Here is a 6890-nt window from a genome sequence, read left to right on the forward strand (position 1 = left end):
TAAATGTCCTCATGGTAGATCTACTGTACCTTAGTATCTGTGAAACTCACACAGAGAAAGTAGTCTTCTGTAACACAGTGGTAAGCAGTTCTCAGAACACTGTGCTAGCTGCTCGTATGAAATATTTATCAAGAGACTTCATTTGGATTGTATAAGGAGTATTAACATTGTATAGAGGTTCATATGAAACAATTTCCAGAGCAGTCAGTGAAAAGTAAAACAGCAAAACAGATGACCAATGTAGTCTTCTATAGCAGTATCAGTGAAACAGACTGAATTAATGTGACTTGCTTAATTAGCCTGTAAAATATTAATTCCTCACTTTACATTAGGAAACCGGTAGTTAAATGAGCCAAACTTATGTTTCACGCTTTTAACTTGTAATCTCCCTATTTTACCTCTGAAAATGTTACTGAGTACATAGAATAATAGTAATGTTGGAAAAGACCTTTTAGATACTGAAATCTAGCCATCAACCTCATATCACCACCATGCTCACCATATTCTCAAGTGCCATATTCATACATCTTCTGAAAACTTCCAGGGATAGTGACCTCACCACTTCCCTGGTATTCTGCTCTAATGTTTTACAACCCTTTAGGTGAAACAGTTTCTCCTGATATTCCATCTAAACCATCCCTTGAGGCCATTTCCTCTCATCCTGTCTCACTGGTTATGTGGGAGAAGAGACCAACCCACACCTCACTAGAGAGTGATGAGATTTCCCCTCAGCCTCCTCTTCTCCAGGCTAACACCCCATCTATCTATCTGTCTGTCTGTCTATCTATCTACCTATCTGTATATATGTACACCATACTTTATATCTCTCTCAGGTACATATTCATGCAGGGCTAGGACGCAAAATGTCTGTTAATGTTGGCTGATGTGTGCTTCCAAGCTGACAAGTGGGTATTCAGCAGTTCTTCTTTCTGTGCGTGCCTGCTCACCTACATAAAATTACTTCTCTTTCAACAGATACTGAGAGAGATGCAAGAAGTGGATGAGATGGTGCCAGATGTTTTGAACTGAAGTATCATTATACAAACTTCACTAGGATGCAAATACTATAGAAACAAAACTACAGAACATACACACATACACCCACACACCTTATGTGACTTTGAAGCACTTCTGCTGCTTTTCAACCAAAACTTAACTGGATATTAAGGATCTAAATTGGCATTATTTGTATTGCTGTTGAAATGTGTGAAACTGGTGCTTCATTTAGAGATATTTTAAATTTTGATAATCTAACTCATTCATAAAAACATGGGACCATTTCTTAGCTCCTTCAAATTTGGAGTTTACATGATAGTAGACTTCAGTGGGAATATTACTTGTGAATGAGTTGAACATATTTTAAAATGTAGAAAAAAAATGTACGCAAAATGAATTAAATAAAACTCAAGAGAATGTACTAATGTCAGTTATCTCAGAAAAGACCACAATGACAAACAGATTAAAAGTGATGATACAGTACTATTAAAAAGTCTTGCTAGGACACATTGATATGAAAGAGAGAAGTATGTTCAGTTTTCAAAGAATATTAACATATAGCAGAAAAATACACATATATTATATATACAAGTTATACCCCTGCAAGAAAAGTTATGTTTACATTTTTAATACATTAGAAGTTTTTCCATTTTCTTAAGTGAAAAACAGATGGGGTTTTGAAATACACCTTTCATCTGTGAAAATTAATGAAAAAGTTTACCCATCTGTATATGTTCCAAGAAATTTTTCAAGGTGGGACTTTAAAAAAAGTTCTGCAAACTTAATGTAGATAAAAAATACCTGTCAAGAAATGGGCTCTTGGAGATGATGAAGAGTCCCTAATGTGGTCATCTGTGAAAAACACCCAACTTGAACAGGTTAACCATCAAAATAATACAGGCAATTAACTCAGGTGGTGCCACAAACAGAAGTAGGTCAAAATCTCTTACAAAGTATTTTTAGTGTGAAGAAAACCTACTACCTGCTTCCCCCTTAAGTACTGTAGTTGACTTTAAAATTTATATCTCAGTATTCAAAATAACAAAGTTGAAAATATACTGTATAGAGAGGAAGAGCAAGAAGTCAGTGTATTTGACACCCTGCTTTAGGCTGTTCAGGAACCAAATGCAACATTGTTAAGGGGAAAAACTTCCAGCCCAAATTAATGTTTCTGCTGAACTGCTTAACTGGTGCTGGGTATACTACTCCTCCTCCCATCCCCAAATTATTTTGCTTTTGCAGTGCACCCTGCTGTAAGCTACAGTAGCTGTGATTTTTGTTTTAAACTGTGAAATGACATATCACAAGGGGATCTGGCTTTTGTTTTTTCAGAAGATTTCTGATCATGTAAAATGAGAATCTACTTTTCGACCAATGGGACCTAGACATATTGATTGGTGTTCATTAATTCGATCAGCAGTTCAAAACACCTACTGAAATATTGGAAACTAATTAATTAAAAAAAAAAGGAAAAAATGTGCTATTCAGTATAGTTAAAAATTAAAAATTTGAGGAGTATGGAGTGGTTTTATTATCACTATTGAGAATACTTCAGGTAGTATTTGGAAATATTTTATGCTTTAGAACCCTATGGATTTAATTTGGAAGTTTGATGAATTACCATAAGATCCTTCATGGATCAGCTGTTCTTTAGTACATTTATTTAAGTTTATTTCCACCTTAATCATAACTTGATTATAAATTTGCACAATCAGAACTTAAAAAGAACCTGAGATCCAGCAGCCTCGTGATTACTACCCACCAGTGGGAGAGGGTGCAGAATAATAATTTATACCTGCAGGTCCCTTTCTGTTTGCTGCAAGATCCATTTTTAGCAATCTGTAACCAGTATGGGCAATGAACAGAAGCAAAATTTGGAACTCATGAGAAGACCATTTGTAACAGATGTCTGCAAAAATGAGGGCCTATTTAAAGTCTAAGCTTCTGAAATCACAGCCCAAAGAGTTCTTAGGTTTAAGAGGTGTTAAGGGATGCAAGCACATTCATCTTTCTATAGACAGGTCAAAATTGGGGTCAAAGTCCTGAGAGCAGCTTGGGCATTGGACACAAAAGCTACTGAATGGAACCAGGCTGTGGGCATGGGCTGCTTCCTGGGAAGAGGTGTGCTCATACCTCATGGTGCCTGATGTTGAATATGGCATGTGAGAGCACTAACTGGAGACAGAGCAGCCACAGGAAGGGTGGGGTACACCTCGCACATGACACACTCACCTGCTCACATGGCTGTGCCCAAACAACTTGCAGAGCTCCACTGAAATCAGCAAGGAGCCAGAGGGCCTTGAGCATCTGTGTAGGTGGAACAAGTGGGAATGGCCTCATTTGGAAAGGTGTTGAATGCTGTAACTTGGAATATTGGGGATACTGAAGCTACGAAAATGTAGCTTTTCCTTCCGTAGCAAAATATTTTATTTGTTTTGAAATGTGTGTTAAGCGACATGACATTGATGTACAATAGCACAAAAATTGCCTAAGAAATGAACAGAAAGACAAGGAATTTTAGGATTAAAAAAAATGAAGGAATGTGACTTCAACCCTGTTTAATTATAGTAAATCACAACACAGTAGACGTAGAAGAGTTTATTATATAATAGCATGTGTAGAAGTAGTTCTAACTAGGGGAGCGCCAACCAATATTTTCAGTATCTTGGCTCTGCAGATTTGACACCTTTTTGCATACTGGAATATGTTTTTGGGATTATCTGAATTTTTAAAAACTGTTTTGGAAAAAGTTTTCATTTTTACAGGAAATTATATTTGGATTCCATTTTACCAGACATTTGGCTTATTCCCTTATTTTTGGAAAGTGTGTTGACATTGGTCTCGGTGGGAGCAAAACCAGATTTAAATTCTGTGGGAATTCTACTATGAATTTGCTGTTTTGCAGTCTCAAATTTCTTCTGAAAAGCCAGAATGTATAAAAGTGTGTGAAGCAATAACTTCTCACACTTCAAATCTTAACTTAAGAATTGCACATAAGGAACATAATATATGTCAGGCTCATTAGAGGAAGGGTTTGTTATATATTTTTTTAATCCTGAAATACATTTGGTATTTGTGTATTTCTAGACAAAAGTGTAACAAAAATGAACAGACTGGTCACCAATGGAACCAAAACATTGTGTAGATGATGTTTTTATGTTAGAAGTCTACTCAGTATTTTTTCTGCTCCAGAATGAATGCACATATCAAATGTACCTTCCTATTGTCATTCATGCATTGTTTGCAGTGTGCTCATTCAAAACCAGCAGGGTGGTTTTCATTAATGAGACACTGAAAGTTGGTTTATCCTGTGTCTCACATTTATGCCAAAAAGGCATTTTCATTTTCTCCAAATCCTAAAAGGTGCTGAAAAATTTTTAACTTGAATTAAAACCAAAGAGTATGTAATTGGGAGGTTTTTATTATGCAACTAAATGCTACAGATACAGTGAAATGCCACTTATTTTTGCAACTTTCTTGAAGACTTTCCATTATTTCCTTCACTTTTCTTCAGAGTCTTCATTTCAGTAACTTTGCATCTTTATCTGCTCTAATTTATAATATTCAGGCACTAGCTTTGTATTCTTCACTGCACTTTCATATTCTTGTGTTACCTGCCCGTATTATGGTTGCAAGTTTATGTGAAAATGACTTGAATAAAATGTTTCAAGCGTTTTACTTGTCAAAGTATTACACTTACTGCACAGGCCAGATCCATCCCTCAGTGAGAAGGCTTTAGTTAAGGTTGTTGTATCTACACAAAAATGAAGAAATTTCTATCTTGCTGACATGGTCTCAGAAAAACTGTGACAAGAAGGTAGAAACAAGAAATAAAAAATTCAAGGCATGATAAATTACCCCCAGTACTACACAAAGGATTAACATGTCAAGGCTTAACAGGAGGAGGCATTTGGTTCATCTGGACACTATTTCCTTACTGTATCTGTCTCGGTAAAAACAGGAACTTAAAAAACACTTTCAGAATTTCTGCTCCAAAAATTATACTTTTACAGAAAGAATATTTGAGCAGTACATGGTAGGAAGCCTATGTACTCTAGAAAACTGACTAAAAGATTAAACATACAGTTACTCCAAACACATTTTATCCTGTTATTTACAACCTCTACAAGCCAGTACAAGTCAGTGTCCTGCTGCCTCTTCAATCTGTATGCTAAACCAATAAAACAGTCTTGAGTTGTGAAGCATCTCTTGTCCCTTCACTACTACAGAAGAGAATAGTTAAAAAGAGACTTGGACTCTAAATAGTTTCGCTCTAATAGTTAAAAAGAGTCTTACTGGAGTCATCAAACACATAAATACCAACTAATTGGCACTCTTGGCTTCATGTAAATGGAGACAAAACCAATGTAATATCTTTTAAAATTAATAAAATAAATGTAGTATTATTTCAGATATAACCCACATTGTGTAATGTTTCTCTATTTAAAAAGTATTTCATGTTCTACTACTTATTAGAGCTAAGAGCTTCAAACTGACAATTTCTCCATGTGCTATTCCTACACCACAGAACCTGGAGTGGATTAACTTTTGTGCAAATACAAAACTGCAATAAAAATGGCTTGTGATAATGGAAGAAAGCATATGCAAATCTGTTGAAAATAAAGCATCTTCTAGTTCACATGTACCTTCTACCTCCATTCTGCTATCTCATTTTTACATTAGACCACCTGCTTAGTATCTCAAAATTATCTACCACCAGTAGATCTACCACGATTCATTCTTTCACTCCAGAAAGTGTTGCTGTAACTGAATTTTCATTCAAGCTCCATTTTTCCTGATCTAATAATTCCATAAAACCTGATTAAAGAAATATTTATGCCTGTTTGGAAGTCTACAAAGTGGTCCCATCAATAATACACCCATTTGCTATAAAAAAAAAAAAAAAACAAACACATTTAAACTAGTAATTACTGTCTTAAAACACACTGAAAAATCTGAGATTGAATTGTTGGTAAGCCTGAAGTGAAAAAATTGTGCACCTGAAGCAGCCTTGTAGTATCTGACAGTATGTACCTGGCTCAAGACATTTCTTCTATGTTCTGGTACTGAACAGAAAGGCATGGATATCAAGATTTTAAAATCTAATCATCACAGAAAAGAATAACTTCCCATGTCACTATAAAAATAAATTGCTAGTATTTTCTGAGAAGTCTCTGTCTAAACAATGCTACAGATACAAGTTAAAATCACATATATGCTGAAAATGTTATGTTGTTACAATGAAGAGAAAACATTCTAAACTTTATCAACAACCTCCAGGCAAGTTCACTGGATTTATCAGTTCATAAACAAATTACCAGTTACATGTAAAAGATACTATCAAGTCTCCACCATCACTACTCATTTGTATAATGTATTAAAGCTGTGATCCAGGTGAGTCACTAAGCACCAGCAGAAAGTAGCAGTAACTCATTAAAATATGAAGTAATGCCAGTATCCTAATCTCTCTTCTCTCATTCATGTTCAGTGTATGTTGTCTTTTTTCTTTTCTTTAAAATAAGAGCTCAGAATATTTTTGGGAAAAAAAAAAAAAAAAAGGATGTTTTGTTAAGTCAGGCTTCCTTCAGGGAGAATTCTATGGCCACAAATTACAAAATTACAGCTGTAATAATGCAGTAAGAAACTTGCTCTAATGCCAAGATAAACCAATGACCCTAAACCTTTTAAGCACATGCAAAAAAAGCACTTTAGAACATTGGCTCCTTAAAGTCTTGAGGTTTTTCCCAAACTATTTGCAATCTTTTAAGTTTTTGATCTTTAAACAGGGTACTCATCTGCTGAAAGGTAAGCTGTCCATGAAAAACTGTTACAACACCTACCAAAAGACATTTCTCTTGCCTTACACTGGAAGCAGAGAAGTCACATACCAGGTG

The sequence above is a fragment of the Lonchura striata genome, chromosome Z, assembly GCF_046129695.1.
Source record: "Lonchura striata isolate bLonStr1 chromosome Z, bLonStr1.mat, whole genome shotgun sequence".
NCBI lineage: Eukaryota > Metazoa > Chordata > Aves > Passeriformes > Estrildidae > Lonchura > Lonchura striata.